At 43.7% G+C, this 19,281-nt stretch overlaps 1 long non-coding RNA gene across 1 annotated transcript; it reads left to right on the forward strand.

Moving 5' to 3' along the window:
- The first annotated feature begins 7,908 nt into the window (after window positions 1-7,908).
- Window positions 7,909-17,155, forward strand: LOC117874232. The gene is made up of 3 exons (XR_004644924.1): window positions 7,909-7,954; window positions 8,225-8,286; window positions 16,995-17,155. It is a non-coding gene; the product is annotated as an uncharacterized LOC117874232 (long non-coding RNA).
- Window positions 17,156-19,281: the final 2,126 nt, after the last annotated feature.

The raw sequence follows: 19,281 nt of genomic DNA on the forward strand, positions 1-19,281 counted from the left end.
AGTGCATGAGCTTTTGAGGAAAAATTCATTCCCTCTTCAGAAGGCCAATACCAGGCCCATTGCCAGGAGTAAGTGCTCGCAGCTAGCTTGTTTACCTGCAAGCTTACCTTAACACCGGCGTAGACAGTCTAATGAGTGCAACTGGGCCCAATTTAGCTGCATGATTGGCCCAACCACCCGACTGGCTGAGGGGATCAGCAGACTTGCTCTTAACACCAGCAGCAGGCTACTGGCTGTTGAAAGTGTTTGCCTGGGGTTATGTTAGTTCCTGCTTTGGACCCAGCCCTACTCCTGTCTTCCCTGCCTCTGACTCTTGGTTCAGATTCCTAATTCTGACTCTGGCTTGACCCCTGGCTCTGATTCTGACCCTCAGTTCTGTTTCCTGCTCTGGCTACTGGGCCAGATCACCCATGTCTTAGTCGCTAACACTTCTTGCATCTGAAGAAGTGAGATTCTTACCCACGAAAGCTTATGCTCCCAATACTTCTGTTAGTCTCAAAGGTGCCACAGGACCCTCTGTTGCTTTTTACAGATTCAGACTAACACGGCTACCCTCTGATACAGGCCTCAAGCTGGCACTCCGCATGGGGTGAATTTCTCCAATAGTGAATACTCACAAATGATGTCATCCCTTCTGCAGTTTATTTTGCAGACTCTCAGACCATAATGTACAGCAGGTTTTTTTTAAAACTAAACCATAAAAAAACTACCATATATCTAGATATGGCTATTGAAATATTGGCTACTCGGCCTACACAGCAAGTTTCAAAACAAGGCTCACCTCTGCATTGATGTCCTGACAGCTCCCCAAGGAGTAAATATAGTCTCTCTTCAACAGCATCATGACTTTTTATTTTCCTTGTAGATAAAGTTGTGCAAATGGGCATGTAAACAGTCCACAGCAATTCCATCAGGGGCATGTGTTATGCATTTTAAAGTCTGCCTCAATATGCATACACATGATTGGCTGCAGGGTTTTATTGTGTCAGCCTTTTGGTGCTACAGAACAAGGGGGGAAAAAAAACAAAGGAAATTAAACCACAAAGCCTACTTTCAAATATTATCAGTGCTGCCATAGTGGAGCATCGTTGGCCTCCCTTGTCTGGTATGCTGCCTCCAGCAGTGGTTAAATACCTGGTGATTCAGAGCAAGGAGAATGGAGAACACAATGAACCTGGCAGTTGTGGGATGGAATATTATATAGAGAAAAGGGGGAGGAATTATTTCCCCCCCGCACCAGTTGATCAGTTTACACCCTGAAGCATGAGGTTTGAGATGCTGGGTTTCTTGCTCTAGCTGGCATAGCTGTGGATGTTATTTCTGTATATAATTCAGTTTGGAAGCCTACCAGGTTTCACTCAAATCCGCATAAATCAGGAAATGCAGAGTTATGGCATATGGTAGTGAGCATGGGGCACTCAAAAGCCTGCACAGAGCTTTCCATTTATTCTCGGAAGCACAAGGTGTTGGCCATGGTCAAATGTATATACTGGAGCCGGAAGATGGAAATTCCAGCTTATGCTAGCTCTGATTGAGCTAAAAATAGAAGTGTCCCATGGTGGTAGGAGCAGCAGGAGGAGCTAGCCATCTTGAGTATGTCTAGTTTCTCAGATGGGATTGTACTCAGGGCAGCTAGCATGTCCCCCTGCTCGTGTTGCTGTGGCTACACTTCTGTTTTTAGCACACTGTCTCTGATTGAACTAGTGCAGCTATGTCTACCTGAGCTACAAATTACACCTCCAGCTCCAGGGTAAACAGAGTCTCCGATGCACCAGGTTCTTTGCTGTTAGCTTTGCAAGCCAGAAGCACAGAAGGCTTCCTCTCCTGCATCTTCAACTGCCAAAGTCTGATTCTCCACTGTCCTGCACCTTGTGTCACCATTTATACCTGGGCAAAATGGGTGCAAAAGGAATCAGAATGATAGAGTTTTATACACACTTTGCTCAGGTGTAAATGTCAGCAAAAGGTGAAAGGTAGTGGAGAGACCCATTGACTTTAATGGAGTTATTTCTGATTAACATTGGTATAAGTGAGGCCACAGTCTCTGCCACACCTAGCAAAAGCTGAGCTCAGCAAGACGGGGTGGGGCAATGTCAGGTAACTGGCTACAGCTCCCTGATTGTGAGGCCAATTGTGTACCATCCCCAGCTCTGGTTGACTTAAGGCAGGGGTTCTCAAACTTCATTGCACCACGACCCCCTTCTGACAACAAAAATTACTACATGACCCCACTAAGGGGAGATCGCTCAAGCCCTGCTGTCCTAGGTGGTGGAGCCAAAGCCCGAGCCCCACCGTCCTGGGCGGGGAAGCCAAAGTCAAAGCCCAGTGGCTTCAGCCCCAGGCAGGGGGCCTGGAACCTAAGCCCTGCTGCCCAGGGCTGAAGCCCTCGGACTGTGGGGCTCGGACTTTGGCTTTGGCCCCGGGCCACAGCAAGTCTAATGCTGGCCCCAGCAACCCCATTAAAATGGGGTTATGACCCACTTTGGGGTTCTGACCCACAGTTTGAGAACTGCTTTTAAGAGCAGCCTGAGGAGAGCCAGAGTACAGCACACTCCAGTCATTCCCCCTACACGGCAGGTAGGCGATGTAGCAGCCAGCTGTCAGCTCTGTCCCTGCTAGGGAGTTGCGGCTGGGCTCTGATTCATTTGCCTTGCTTGAGCAGTGCAAATGGAACCAAGTGACTCAGAGAATCTGGATCCCTGTGTTCCACTACAAATTAAAATTATCCTGCACATATAATATCAGAAATAAACAGCATTTTTGTAATACATCCCAATTCATCCAGTTATTCCCCGAGTTAACTGAGCTTCATGTGATTTTCCACAGAAAACTAGAGAGTGAATTCAGAGTGGCCAGGATCCTATGAGAGCTTTGTGGGACACCACCTCTTGGCTTCCATTGAACACAGACTGAGTTAAGTGCTCTCAAAGCAAAGATGTTAACTGAGAACCGGCTTAAGAAAAATCATGCAGGAAAACCAGGCAGATGTAGGTGACATTCCAAGTTAACTATGTTCATTATATGTTACACAATATCAGAGGAGCTAGGGTTGGATGGAGAATTTGAATCCTTTGGACCATATCAGATTTAATTATTCTCAACTGCACAGTGTCTTTTTTTGTCTCTTCTCTTGACTTTCTTCTCGCAAAGGATTTATTTCCAAAAGACTCCAGGAAGCCAACACAGCTTATTAGACTAGCTATTATCCTGAGTCACTTCCTACAATAGTCTAATACAACTTTTAAAACAACCTAGTCTGTGGGCATAGGTTTGAGTATATCAATAGTCAGTGGAGCTGCATCAACATACCTGAAAGGAGTATCTGTTGATAACTAGTTATATTATACACACATAAAAAATCAAGGTTGCAAAGTCAACGATTGAAAAATTAGATCTCAGATTTATAGCTGCCCATGCAAACTTATGTCAGCCTCATTATGATTCAGTTTTATCCAGCACCATGTAGGAAGCCTGTAGCAGACTCAAGCAGAGTCAAGAATAGAACGCAGCTCTCGGTATCAGGCCAAGGTTTAAATCACAAACCCACCTTTTAGCTCCTTGCCGCCTTTTGCCACGTTTGATATTCATCCTGTGCACTAAATGAGGCAGGACTTCTGTAGAAAAAATGATATGTGATCAACCTGAGACTGTGCCATAATGCAAGGGGGCAGCTTTAATTCTGGCATTTCTATACTTTTGAGTACTTGGCTTAACACCCTTAATGTTCTTTTACCATAGTGTTTTGTATGTAATTTGATAGTGGGTCTGTTTTCTTTTTTAAAAACCTATCAAAATTCTATCCTGTGCAATCAAAAAACCCCACTTATTGGTCATCAGCCCCAGGACCTCTAGATTCACCACACAAACTTTTACCATTTGAGCAAAAGGGAGCAATGGCTAGCAATAGGAGGCTGCTATGCTCTATGTGGATCAGCCATTACACAGTGATGTGACAAACCCTTTGGTAATGTGTTTTAGAACTATTTGCTAGACAACATAAGAACATCGGGAATTGGATTTCTGGGTTCTATTTCTGGCTGTGCAGGAGAGTTGGTCTAGTGGTTACAGTCAGCGTAGTCAATCACATATATTTGGCATATCCATTCTGAAAGGCAGTGCAACTAACTGAATCAGACTTGACTCTGCCATATTAGAGATTTATGTTTAATTACCAGGTCTGCCAACACTGAATTTGTGAAATCTTAGTTACTCCATCTGCAAAGTGGGGCAATTATACTTGCCTGCCTATGATGACAGGAGCATGAGACCTTGATCAATATTAATTCTGTGCACTTCACAACATTTACAAACACCAGTCAGTAGACGAAGTGAGATATGATATCAGGGCCTCCTAGGTCCCAGCCCAACACTCCTATTACACCTCACATGTGAAGAAGTGATATCCATAAATGTATTTGTCATGTATAAGGCTATGGTTTAATCATGGGTATTTTTAGTAAAAGTCATGGACAGGTCATGGGCAAGAAACAAAAAATCACGGTCTGTGACCTGCCCATGACTTATACCATAAATACCCCTGATTGAATCTTATGGAAGGTGCCGGGGGCAGCCTTGGGGGACCCACGGCACCAGCTGCAGGGGGAAAGCCCCAGTGGGCCCGCTACCTGGGGGGAGTCCCAAGGTGCCAGCGGCGGCTCTGGACGCCGCCGGGGGCGGTGAGCTCCAGGGAACCAGCGGCTGCCCTGGCTGATGAGGGAGCGGGGAGCCCCAAGGGGACAGCAGCTGCTCTGGCCACCTAGGGACTACTGCCTGGAGCCGCTGAGCTGCAGCGGCTTCCGGCATCCTGGGACCACTGCTCAGGTGGTCCCTGGGGCCAGCTGCTGGGGGCTGCCAGAGCAGCAGCTGGTGCAGCTGGCTGCAGGGCCGCCCGAGCGGCTGGCTGCAGAGCTGCTCCAGCCACACTGGCCACTGCAGAAGTCACGGAGATCACAGGAAGTCACGGAATCCATGATTCCGCAACCTCCATGACAAACACAGAGCCCTAATCATGTATCTTTAACCTCCTCATGCCATCTGCCCAATAATCTACTCACATGATTTAAGGATCAATCTTAAAATCTCTGAACTCTGGGATATTTGTCTCTTCAGGTGGATGAAAACCAGGCCTACAAGGTAAATGAACGGTTGAGGCTTTGACAGTAGGGTAAGAACTTGCAGATTACAAGTTTAGATTCTGGACTCCTGGGGAAGCAAGTACCTGGGATCAGCACCATCAGACTACTGGAGAGGCAAGACAAGAATAACAGATCTAAAAGTGTACATTAAGGCTCAAACCACAGATGTTCTGAGCACCTTCAACTCCTATTGACTTCTATTATCTTTGAGTATGCTCAGGACTTCACAGGGTCAGGTCTCTTATGTTTAAGGCTAGCCCTGAATATTACCTAGCAGACAGAAGGGGGGGGGGGGAAGACACTGCACAGCAGGTTGTGATAGGATTCCCAGGGAGGCTAATGATATAATTAAACTGTTATTACCACTTTGTACTGGGACTGCACAGCTGTAAGACTTGAGCCTCCCGGGGAACAAGAAGGAGCACGTGTTCATAGCCTCCTGAAGAAAGGGTGAGACAACTGCTGAAAAATGTATCACAGGTAGTCACAAGTATGTGCTACAAGCCTTCTTGGAGACACCAAGAGGAAAAAGCATCAAAGTTCATGGGTTAAATTCAGAATCAGTAAGTGGCTGTAATGCCCATTGATTTCAGTAGAATGGTACCCTTTTACATCAGGTCTGAATTTGGCCCCACTGATCAAATTTTCTTTAGCCAGCAGTTGGTGCAATGTATCCTTGCTTAAGGAACTGAAAGAGAGGGAACGAGAGGTTTTAAAACCTGACTGCCGCAGGAAGAGCAAGAGGCATATTCCAGAGTGAGTAAGGGTATATGTATGTACTTATTCAAACTGGTTTGAAAAAGAACATACCTAAATCTATACCTTAACCTTGACTGGGTCCTTGTGCAGGTTCAAAAATGTTTTGACAAATTGTATTTATTATTCAGTTTCATTAGCCTAAGCCTGAATGGTGTGCCCCTTGGGTCTTAGGGTCTGCTCCTGTGAGTTCCTGAGCATCCCCTGAGAGACGTTGAAGTCAATAGGAGTTGGTGTACTTAGCACCTCCTAAGATCAATCCCTAATATATTTTCAATGGTGCTTATGAATCAGTCTCTTTTGTGCTAATGTTGCAGTTTCTAGCAGAACCAGAGACACTTATAAAAGTGAGGGATGGGTGAACTCGGTCAGGTAAAATATGAAGAGTCACCCCAAACATTTTCACTACAATCATGCATCCATCTTCTCAGGGTCAAATATGGTTAACTCTTCCCTGATTTCCTTGCTCTGTTTCCTGCTGAGATGGGAAGGAGGGAGTGCTGAAATATTATGAAACGGGGTTCTTAGGTACCCACCTGGGGAAGTGAGGAAACAGATTGACAGAGCAAGACGGGTACCCAGAAATCACCTACTACAGGACAGGCCCAACAAGGACAATAACAGAACACCACTGGCCATCACATACAGCCCCCAGCTAAAACCTCTCCAGCGCATTATCCATGATCTACAACCTATCCTGGAAAATGATCCCTCACTCTCACAGACCTTGGGAGGCAGGCCAGTCCTCGCTTACAGACAATCCCCCCAACCTGAAGCAAATACTCACCAGCAACTACACACCACAGAAACACCAACCCAGGAACCAATCCCTGTAGCAAACCTAGTTGCCTACTCTGTCCCCATCTCTACTCTGGTGACACCATCAGAAGACCCAACCACATCAGCCACACCATCAAGGGCTCATTCCCCTGCACATCACTAATGTTATATATGCCATCATGTGCCAGCAATGCCCCTCTGCCATGTACATTGGCCAAACCAGCTAGTCCCTCCGCAAAAGAATAAATGGACACAAATCGGACATCACGAATCGGACATAAGCCAGTAAGTGAACACTTCAATCTCCCTGGTCATTCTATTACAGATTTAAAAGTCACTATCATTGAACAAAAAAACTTCAGAAACAGACTTCAAAGAGAAACAGCAGAACTAAAATTCATTTGCAAATTTAACACCATTAATCTGAGCTTGAATAGGGACTCTGAGTGGCTGGCTCATTACAGAAGCAGCTTTTCCTCTCCTGGAATTGACACCTCCTCATCTATTATTGGGAGTGGACTACATCCACCCTGATTGAATTGGCCCTGTCAACACTGGTTCTCCACTTGCGAAGTAACTCCCTGCTCTCCATGTGTCAGTATATAATGCCTGCATCTGTAACTTTCACTCTATGCATCCGAAGAAGTGAGGTTTTTACCCACAAAAGCTTATGCCCAAATAAATGTTAGTCTCTAAGGTGCCACCAGACTCCTTGGGGCTCTGAGGGTTTCTAGCCTGACCAGATGGCCAGACAGGAAGATCCAGAAATTTGGTAGGTTGGTTCCTGCAATTTATCCAGCCCAATTTTGTGAATTCAGGAGGTTCAAGCAGTATAATTAAACTTGAGATGAATTTGGTATAGTGGTCAAAGCACAGGATTAGGACAAATGGGTTCTGCCATGGAGTTACTGTGTTTTTGGGCAGGCCACTTAACCTCTCTGTGCCTCAGTTTCTTCATGTGCAAAATAGAGATAACAACACTAATCTACTCAACAAGGGTGTTGTGAGGATAAATTCATTAATGTTGGTAAAGTTCTCTAATATCCACAGATTGAAGGTGCTAGAAGACAGCAAATTACTCTTAATACTTAAGCTTTGGGGTGCTTTACTTCTCTGAACCAAGCCTAAAATTTACAAAATCACTAATAAAATACATATATACTGTTGAGAAGTTAAAGTTAACTTATAGCAAGTCTCCTCACTCTGTGCGTGTTTCCAAATTATCCTATTTTACAGGGCTTCAGACAGTTTGTTTCTAATGGGTCAAAGCCAACAACAACCAAGTAATCATTTGTTACTCTCCTTTGCCTTCATTAACATCTTGATAGTATAAACCATTCAGTAATCTAAAGAAATAGCTAGAGTCTGTGCAAATAACTTTCTGTGTGCACGTCAATAGAAAACCAGAAGCATGTTAACTAACTCACAGTACCTCACATTAGTTTACATAAAAGGGGGATCACTTATATCACTACAAACATTAGCAACATGTGCAATTGTACACGCCGCTCTACTCTGTTCTGTTTTGGGATGCTGATTCTATTGGTTTTCAGAATAACATTGATGTGCGCATGGGGAAAGGTCAGCGAAGGCCAGAGTACTCAAAGCAGACAAGGTAAGAATAAAATGTTGATTTCCAGGAATTAGATTTGTTTAGGAAAATACCAAAAACACATGCACAGAAGGTAATAACTGCAAGCCCCCATGATATCCCAACTCTGAGAAGGAACAGGAGGTTTCAACTAGGGTGACCAGACAGCAAGTGTGGAAAAATTAGGGCAGGGGGGTAATAGGAGCCTATATAAGTAAAAGACCCAAAAATTGGGACTGTCCCTATAAAATCGGGACATCTGGTCACTTTAGTTTTAACACAGAAAAAAGTTGAAAAGAGTAAATACATTGCTACGTTTTTAAAGTCAGTCTTGACAATTTAAATTCATTGTAGAACTAGCATTCAGATTAAATATGGGACCTTCCTTGGACTATTTTATAAATAGCCATATACTGTAGATGAGGTGTAATCAAGAAATTGGGGTAGTTTTGAGATGAAACAAAATCTATTTTGACTGGAAGCAGAAGTAGTTAATAAAGGTTAAGTCAGCCAATCAGGTAATATATATGCTCTGTTCCTGAGGTGACCAGTTGAAAAGCTTGAATGGTGAATTCTGATGACTGAATAATTAAATGAATTCTTGCTACAAACAGCTCACTAAAATTTGCAAACAAAAATAAAGGGCTAAAGTCATTGAATATACTGAGCCAGATCCTGAACTATTCTGGTGCTGTGCTTGACAGCTGAGAGAGTGAAAAGGTGGCATTAAGCCACTCTTACATCCCACCCCAAATCTGAGGCCAGCTGAGGGCTGCTCTAAATTACACCCAGCTGCAAGAGCCATTCCAGAAGCCTGAATTCCCGGGCACAGTGATGTTCCAGGATGGGGTCACAAGAGAAGGTAGGTAATCTTCAGGAAGCTGGTTATGCCAGTTTTTCAGATTTGTGATGCTAGGGAGCCGCGGCAGGGAGAAACAAAGATCTGACCCTTTGTTGCCAACAAATATTTTGACTAGCTTCTTTCCCTGATAGTTACAAGTCTGATTTCATTAACGTTTATCAATCTCTTTGAGATCCCTCAATTGATGTTACTATGCAAGTTCAACAAAATATTATATAAAGCAAAAGTTACAATGCCAGAGTATATACAATGGATCTATGGAAAATAATCATTCTTCTGTCTTTGAAGAATTGTTTGACAAGCCTTTACATTATTTCCCTAGGAATTGGTCTGGCTTAAGTGTGTTTATCCTTTTGCCATTTGTTAGTTCATGTTTGCATTTACTGCCCATTAATAACAGACAAACACAACATAGGGTTGTTAGATTATTTTATGAACTGTGGATATTTCCATATTTCACTTTTATATAACATCAACAGGATAGGGAAAAGGGAATGTGGCAAGAAGCCCATGGAAAAGGTGAGTTGGACTGAGAACTGGATGTGAACAAACCTGCAAGCTGATCTTCATTAAGTAATTTTATATGCATTGGAGGAGAATTCTGATATACACATACCCCTGGAGGCTTTTGGTTAACAGGAATATTTCAATAATTGTTATTTTACAGAATCAATTAAGAAATATAGCAATAAGAAATCATTTTGTTTCTAAAGTGTCTCATCCCACCATGATCCAATTTTCATCAGTAATGTTCTAGAGCAGGGATGGGCGAACTATGGCCCAGGGGCCGCTTCTGGCCATTCAGATGTTTTAATCTGGCCCTCAAGCTCCCGCCGGGGAGCAGGGTTGGGGACTTGCTCTGCTGCATGCATGCTATGGCTCCACCTGGCTCCCAGAAGCAGCGGCAAGTCCCCCCTCTGACTCCTACTCATTGGGGCAGCCAGGGGGCTCCACTTCGCATGCTGCCCCCACTCCAAGCGCCACCCCTACAGCTGCCATTGGTCAGGAACCGCGGCCAATGGGAGCTGCAGCGGCAGCACCTGAGGACGGGACAGCACACAGAGCCGCCTGGCCACACCTCCATGTAGGAGCTAGAGGGGGGACATGCCGCTGCTTCCGGGAAGTGCTTGAGGTAAGTGCTGCCCGGAGCCTGCACCCCAACTCCCTCCCATGCCCCAACCCCCTGCCCCAGCCCTGATCCCCCTCCTGCCCTCCGAACCTCTCAGTCCCAGCCTGGAGCACCCTCCTGCACCTCCATCAACATAGGTCCAGTGCGTCCTGGCCCAAAACTGTATGGGAGTATCCCCCTTCCCTCTGCCAGAGCGAGGCAGCTAGAGACTGAAGCCAGCAGAGCAACTGCAGAAGTAGTTTAAGCAAAGGCTGATACTGATTATATTTTCTACTATTTTGACTGTGCTGTCTCTGCCCTGTGCTGATTGTCTGTTTTCTCCAACTCTTTCCCATCCCCATCTCATAGACTGTTCACCTCAGCCTCTCCCCGCTCCTATCCCTCCTGACTTCCACCCCTCCACTTTCTCCCCTGCTCTCTCCCTCCCTTTGTCTTACTATTTAGCTAATCCCCATCCCCCAACTAAAATAAATAAATAAAAATAATGGAACTAACAGATTTGTTGGTCACCAGTCATATTGATCACTGTGCCCTTTGCCCTACCCATTGTCTTGTCTATTTACACTAAGCTCTTTAGTACAGTGCCTAGGACATGGGGCCTTGAGCTTAGAATCTTAGAACCATGATTTGGCATGGCTGGTCCCTGGCACTACTCTAATAAACAATGGCTTGTGAAGTAGCCAGGATAACAAATGCAAGATGTGGTTAAAAATGAAGTGACTTTGGGGCAAAATATTGCAGATGTATTATTGCAAGAGCCAAATCTTTATGTCCATTCATGGCCTAGAGCAGGGCTGTCATGTTTTCCCTATAAAATATTTCCCCTAAAAGACAAATTGATGTGGAAAATGATCCAGAAGGAGATGGTGCAGAGTATAATGTGGTGAGTGAAGATAAAAGGGGAGGCCAAGGAAATGTTATTTGGGTCCAGTACATAAGCGAGAGGGGCAGTAGTTCAGTAGATGTGGGCAGTTGTTAATGAGCTTAGGGCTTGATCCTGCACCATACCAATCAGTGGGAATTTCACCATTGACCCTAAATAGCAGGATCAGGCCCTTAATAATACAGTGACAAACAATGGTAGAAGGGGCTGCCTAGCATCTTAGAAGAGGATTAGACTAGATGATTATTCACTGTGCACATTATGAAATGAAGCTCTAGAAAAGGGGTGGGCAAACTTTTTGGCCCAACGGCCACATCAGGGTATGGAAATTGTATGGTCGGCCGTGAATGCTCACGAAATTAGGGTTGGGGTGCAGGAGCGGGTGAGGGCTCCATCTGGGAGTGCGGCCTCTGGGGTGGGGCTGGGGATGAAGGGATGTCAAGTGGTCTTGAGCAAGTTACTTCCCCTCTGCATTCTTCAGTTTACTTGTGTATCAAATAAATAGCTATAACAATACATATCTAATGTACTTCTCTGGGATGTTTCAAAGCCTAGTGACCAAAATACAGCCCTAAAATGGAAGGGATGTAATTCCACTTACAGTAGGACTAAAACTGAGCAATTTGGAAAGTGCTTTGGGATCCTTGAAAAGAGGTACTATGTAAGCACACGTAATTATTAAATATGTGATCAGTTATATTATATTAAATACTAAATCATTGATAGTATTTAGAATGAATGCACTAAAGCCCAGATTTTTGAAGGTATTTAGGTGTTCCTGTGCTCAGCATCACAATGCCGAAATGATTTAGGAGCCTACATCTCTCTCTCTCTCTTTTTTTTTTTTCCAAGTACCCAAATCCCTTTTGAAAATGAGCTTTAGGCTCTAAAGCAGTTAAGTGTTGCGACACTGAACACAGCATCATAAAATACCTTTACAACCCTTGGCCTAATGACTCATATACAGTATAAGCACTCTGGACAACAAACAGAGTTTACTCTTGGGGGAATTCTGCGCCACTGTGCAATGCAGAATTTTGCAGAAATTAACGTTGTGTGCGCAGAATTCCGTTTCCCCCACAGGAATGGGCTGCAGTGCTCCTAGCCGTCACTCAGGGCCACTGGACTCAGCAGAGGCCAGCTTGCACATAGAAGACACTTCTGGGGGGAAGGAGAGGGAGCTAGAGGGTTCCTGGCAGCTGTAGTTCCCAGCATGCCCTGAGAGAAGGAGAGGACGGCATGCAGGAAACTCTTTGCAAGCCTGGGACCAAGCATCAGGCTGTTTCTCCCTCCGGATCTCTGGGGGACGAGGGGGACAGGTGTCTTGGCAAGGGGGGGACCTGCAGCTGGGCTCGGGGGCAGGGGGAGGGTGTGGATATCTGGGTTGGGAAGCCCCACAGTGGGGCTCTGGGGACGAGGGGGTTGGGGTGTATTGGCTGGGGGGAGCCCCACAACTGGGCTCTGGGAGTGATAAGGGGGCAGAGAAACAGGAACTGGGTTGTCATAGGGGTTTCTTTAACTCTCCTGGGGGAATTTTTGTGTGTGTCTGTATTGTTACAGACATACTTGCTGACAGGTATTTTGAAATAAATTACCAAAATAATTGAAACTGGCGTGATTACGTAGTGTTGTTATTTTGACAAATAAAATTTGCAGAATTTTAAAATATTGTGTGCAGAATTTTTATTTTTTTGTCATAGAATTTTTAATTTTGGGGTGAAGAATGCCCCCAGGAGTAAGAGTTCTTAGCAGTGACTGGGTGTGCAGTTGGGCACCCTCCTGCTGTCTTTCTGAAGGAAAGTTAGTGGTCAGGATAGAGATGCAAAGTTAAAGTTAGGTAAATAAATGAACTTTTTTTTTTTTTTTTTAAAGAAGTCTTTTTGACTACTGGTGAATCAGACAGAAAGTCTGCCTCTGCACAGTGGCAAGCAAATGATGTCTGCAGCCGCTGACTATCAACTGTTACCCATTTATAGGATTTCTCAACTACCAGACTGGGCACACAGTACTAGCATATGACAAAATCACTCAGCACTGAATATACTTGGCACTTGGGGCCTGAATGAGCTACATTAGTTGGTTTATTTTAAATGAAAAGTTGGAAGCTGCCAAATAAACAAAACTGAAAACCTAATTCTTTTTTCCTCATTATTTTAAAATATGTAGCCTCGTAAAAAAAATTAGATTGCATAAACACTGTTGGAAAATGCCTTAATAAAAAGTCTTCTATTTTGTTTCAAAGAGTCTGAGAACGTTTCTAATTTGCACATTTCTTTTACGCTGATGTTCCCCTAGGTCTCTTTTAGAGTATGGTAAGAATTATTTTCAGGAGCCATTAAGACTCTGTGTGCTTCAGTAACAGAATGTATGTGTCATACACACTCACAGAATTATGAAATAAATTAAAGCCACACTTTGGCTTAAGAAAACCCAGTTACCCCCCAAAATACCTCTGTTTCCTCCTCTATGCAATAGGGGTAAGCACCCTCTGTGAGGCTAATTTGTTAATGTTTGACATCCAGGATGGAAGGTACTAGAGATGTACAAGGAGCTATTATTTTATCCATGCAATGGCCCCAACAAACAGACATGTATACTCATGTTTTCATTGCAACTGATGCTCCAGGTCAAATTTTAAGTGGGTGCTATCTCTCTCCTTAGTTTCAATTGTGCTCTTATACCAGGGACATTTCTGAATATCTGCTCCTTCAGTTCTGCCATCTTCTTAGTGCAACAACTCTGCTTCTGCAACTTAACTGCATCCCATGCCCACGATCCCAGCTGCCTTTGACTCAAACTCTCCTCCTCCCTCCATGTTTTTCCCAATACAGCATGCCACCAAGTTCTTCCAAAAGAAAATTGGCAAAATACGTGACCTTCCTCTGCCCCTCAGTGTGCCGTGCCTTCCCTTCCCCTCCTACAAACTCTCTCCTCCTCCTCCACTGTCACAGATGCAGAAGTTTCTTACTTGCTCTCCTTTAACCCTTCCACTTGCCCTACTAACCCCATCCCATCTCCTGAACATTCTGGCACCCACTCTCAGTCCTCTCCCTTGCTCTTTTCCTTACCCTCTCACTCTCCTCTGGCTCTTTCCCCTTACATTACAAACTTGCTCTAGTCTCTCCCATCTTTTGCTTCTCCAGCAACCAGGCCTTCTCCCTTTCATCTCTAAGCTCGTTGAAGGCACTGTCTACAACCGCTGTCTGGAATTCTCCTCCAATTCCATCTTAGACCCTCTCCAAGCTGGATTCCACGCCTTTCACTCCACTGAAACCACTCTCGCTAAAATCTCTGCTGCCTGATCTAGGAATTGTGTATTAATTATATTGATTACTTAAGAATTTCCAGTTAATGCTCTGAGTTTTCATAGGTTCTTGTCCCAAGATCAGGCCCAGGATTATTACAGGTACTGTTAAATTGGGAACCCCAATCTGCATGATTGCAACATTCATACTTAGGGAAAAACCTTCTATGCTTGTAATAGTTTTATTGATACAGATAACAAAGTTATAAACACTACAAGCGATCAAGGCAGATAAAGATAATTCAAAATGTGCACCTGAGCATCTGTATACTTGCAATATCCCTTACAGAACAATCTGAAGTGTTAGTCATTATATTCTCCACCATCAGCATCTTACTCATCACCATCATCAGTGGTCATCATCCTGGCATCTCCCATCAGCTACAACTTCCAAAGCAAACAGGCAGGGATACAGCTTTTATAATGTGTTATAGTGACACCCCTATACTTATTGCATATTCAATAGGGAGTTTCATCCCCTTTTACTTATTTGTATTTCCTAACCCTACTAATATTGGGGTGCCCTTCTCCCAGAGGTTACCAGTCCATTTACCTCCAGCTTATTAGCATATATGTCAATCAGTTCAGTTACCGTGATACTCTTGTGGTCTGACATCTACAGATGTTCCTAACTTTAAAATATCCCAAACTGGTATAATCTAGCATCTTGTGGTGTCCTGTCAGGGTTACAACATTCTCTTTTGTGATACCTTATGATCTAGAGTTACTCCTGATTGACTACTTATGCTAAGGTTTTTGGGGTCTTCTGCCTTGATTAGTTTAGCTAAGCTATTGTTTTACAGATGCTGAAGATTGTAGGCTCATTACATTACTGCCTTAACTTATGCCTATTCCTTATCTACAAGCTACGTTACTAATGACCTTTTCTTAGACAAAGTTCAGAACTAGTACTCCAACCTCACCCTCCTTGACCTGTCCACTGCTTTGACACCATTGATCATGATCTTCTTCCTGAAATCTTGTCTTCCCTTGGCTTCCATGGTTCTATTCTCTCCTGATTCTCGCATCTCTTTAATCACTCCTCCAGCATGTCCTTCAGATGATCCTCCTCATACTCCTCTAACTTTCTGTGAAGGTTTCACGGGGCTGTGTCCATGGACCCCTTCTTGTCTCTTTTTACACCTTATCTTTGGATAATCTAATTGACAATCAAAACTTCAACTACTGTCTCTATGCTGGTGACTCACCACTCTACCTCTCCACTCCATAGCTGCCTCCTTCTGTCCAAACTACAATCTCAAGCTCTCTCTCGAACATCTCCCCATGGATGTCTAGCCATCAGCTCAAGCACAACATGGCTAAAATAGAGTTCTTAATCTTCTCTCCACCAGGCACTCCCCACTACCACTGTTTTTGATCACTGTGGACAACACCACCACCTAGGGCTCCTAGATGCTATGATATTCAAAATAATAACATTCCTCAGTCCTTTGCTGAGGCTGATAGATTGTCTTTTTCATGGAAGAGAAGAGACAGATTTGTCTTGTAATTAATATAAAGTGGATTATTTATTGAGGCCATTGGACACAGACAGAAACTTGCAGGTCTCTTTGGTTCTCAGACTGACAAATATAGCCTTTACTGCCCAGGGTCACCCCACACTAGAGTTGCCCCAAGGAAGGAGAAGGTTCAGGACTGGAGATTGGAAAGGGAAAATTCACAAAGAGATTTTGATTTTAGAAATTGGCCCCATTATGAAATAGCTGAGAACCACTGTTAGAAATGTGCATGAGGTAGAGAGCTTGAGTTGAGGAATCAATACAGATACCATCAGCACTGCACTAAAAGTGTGTTAATTTAAGCCTACTATCAATGTAGTTTCCAACAGGGGACTCAGTTGATCATTTAGAAAAAAAAATCTTCAGCCAAAAATTTTATTGGCTGCTGAAGCAGTCCTAGGAGTCCCTTATTTTGCTCCATATTCTTTCGTATGTTTTTCATTTGCTTTATAAAAATTCCAAAATGAATAAAAACAAAAAAGCACTTAGGAGAGTATTTTAAGATTTTCCCAGTCTTGGCTTTGTCTAACAATACATAAATTTTTAGAAAAATATAAATGTGTTTGGTAAGAATGCCATGAAATAGACAAAAGAGGAGGAATATTTCAAGACACTTGCCAAGCTTAACCATTACACGTGCAGTGATGTAGCTTTGTCTTCAAGGAGAGAGAATGTAACAATAGTTTGACAAGGGGAGTGGACTATCCCAATTCCTCTCAGTGGGCTGTTAATACCAGACTCTGCTGCTGACAATTTAAATGTCAATGCTGTTAACTATTTCACTGATGAACATTTAGGATAAAACACCTAAATATTCTGGGATGGTGGGTGGAGTTTGGGATCATGAGTGGAGCTTGTGTAGAGTATCAGTACTACTTCACCCTACACCTGTTCCCAACCCCAAATTTTCAAGTCCCTTCTATGAATACAGATTGTAGTCCCTGATAGAGTTTATATCAGATGCTAAACTTGTTGCATTTGAACTTTAGTACAAAGGCCAAGTTTCATATTTTAAATATTGTTCATTTAAAAAGGGACAAGAGGATGTCTGGCCATGTGGAAGACCTACAAATAACACCAGGTTTCCCAGGAGTTGGATGATGAGACAAATTCAGTCTTTGACAAAAGAGCTTTGGCCCTGCATCCATCCATCTGATCCATGGAAAGATTTTAGTGTTCTAGCTTCTAATCATCATCCCAGCCAAAGAGCCATGGTAGCTGCCAAGAATAAGTAAAGCCTGTGAAATGTAAAACTTAAAAAAAATAAAAATAAAAGTTTGGGCTACTATGAAACTTACAAGGCTGTTTATTTGGAGGCACGTTAGGTTGCTAGGTGACATCATGGAATATCATCCCTGAACTTCCAGTTTCCAGTATATATTGTGATCCAGATTACTTTTTAATCAGATGAAAAACAGAGGAGCCAAAGGGATGATTAGTTATAATATTTAAACTACTCATTCAAAATTCTATGGGCAATTTTTTAACATAAAATTACCAGATATTGGAACTTACATATAAGCTGCAACTCGATAATATCCTCATCTGATAGAGTTGTTGGAATACTGTAGTATAGTGAACTTTTTCAAAAACAGTAGTTGATAGTATGATAGGTGTACCCAAGCTCATAGGCAAGAGCTGAAGGCTCTTCAGCTACTAGGCTTAGTCATCTGGTACATTCCCAATAAGCAGTCTAGCACATACTTCAAACAAAAGGATGATTTACTACCGCTGACAGAAAAGAAAGCCCTAAATTCCCCTAAACACTAAGTTAGGGTCAGTCCACAGGAGAGCTAGGGCTTCTCAGGCCTACTGTCCAGTGTGTTGCAGCTAGTTGAGGAAAATTATTTTGAGAAAAATTAGGTATCACCTACAGGTTCCACTCGGCAAGATTCAGTTTCATAGTCTGTTGAAACATTGGAACTCTCTACACCAGTGGTTCTCAAAGCCAGTCCGCCGCTTGTCAGGGAAAGCCCCTGGCAGGCCGGGCCAGTTTGTTTACTGGCCGCGTCCACAGGTTCGGCCGATCACGGCTCCCACTGCCCGCGGTTCGCTGCTCCAGGCCAATGGGGACTGAGGAAAGGGCAGCCAGCACATCCCTCGGCCTGCACCACTTCCCGCAGCCCACATTGGCCTGGAGCGGCAAACCGCGGCCAGTGGGAGCCGCAATTGGCCGAACCTGCGGATATGGCAGGTAAACAAACTGGCCCGGCCTGCCAGGGGCTTTCCCTGAACAAGCGGCGGACTGGCTTTGAGAACCACTGCTCTACACCGTCATCTTGATGCTGAAAAAGCTTCTTTCCATATAGTCCCAATCAGGGCACAAGCCCCACCTCAGAGTCCCTGCAGTTTCCCCACAGGCTTTGTGCACCTGTATCTAACAGCAGGCTCCTCTTCCAACTCTAATACTACTTCCTCCTATTGCATCATCAGAGAGTCAGATCACTTCTCTCGACAGACTCTGGGTTTCCATTCCAATCCCCTCATCTTCTTGTCCAGGATTGAGGGTTGGATCTATTCTTTCCCCCTCTTGTTGACCTATGACCTTGTAGTGATGGAGGGACAAAAGTAGTGAAACTGCTGCTCAGCTGACTTGTCACAGTTTTCTCTTTTTCACCATTCTGCCTCATGTCATTTTAAAAGGTGAAAATCTGATGTTCCCTCCCCAAAATTGCACATATAGCTGCAGATATTTTTAAATTTCCCATTGAATTCAAGTGTATGAATCCTGCCACTGATATGATAAATTGGTAGTATGATGAGGTGTGCAGACTCAGCTCCCTGGGAAAAGTGAAGGGGTTAATTCCTCCCCCTAAACAGGTGCTCTTCTACAATGAAAAAAATTAGGTTCCATCTGGAGATAATTTTTCATTGAGAGGATAAAAGCTACCGGGGGAGGTTTATATCAAGTAGTGTATTCTAAAAGCTTTTTCAGGAGGCTGGGTTAGACATTATAACAGCCTTTTTTCTCTAATGAAGGAGATAGGAGTGTCTGTTGCTTCTTTACTCTGAGACCCACTTTTGCAACTTCAAAGAAAGGCATTCCTTTAACTAGCTATTAAAAGTACAGGACCAGTTCTATCCTCATGTGCATCTATGCACTTTTATTGAAGTCAATGAGGTTGTAGGGGTGTAATTTAAGGGAGAAGCTAACCCATTTTTTATCATTTGATGATGCAGTTGTAACAGGAATTTATTTCTCCTCTCTTGCCCCCAATTCCCTATTGCCTGATGTGTCCTATTCCATGAAGTTTTATCTTTTTGGACTCAGCTTAGACCGAAACTGTTTTACACAGAGAATGTACATTTATTCTCAATAAT

Source organism: Trachemys scripta, chromosome 3 (assembly GCF_013100865.1).
Source record: "Trachemys scripta elegans isolate TJP31775 chromosome 3, CAS_Tse_1.0, whole genome shotgun sequence".
Taxonomy (NCBI): Eukaryota; Metazoa; Chordata; order Testudines; family Emydidae; genus Trachemys; species Trachemys scripta.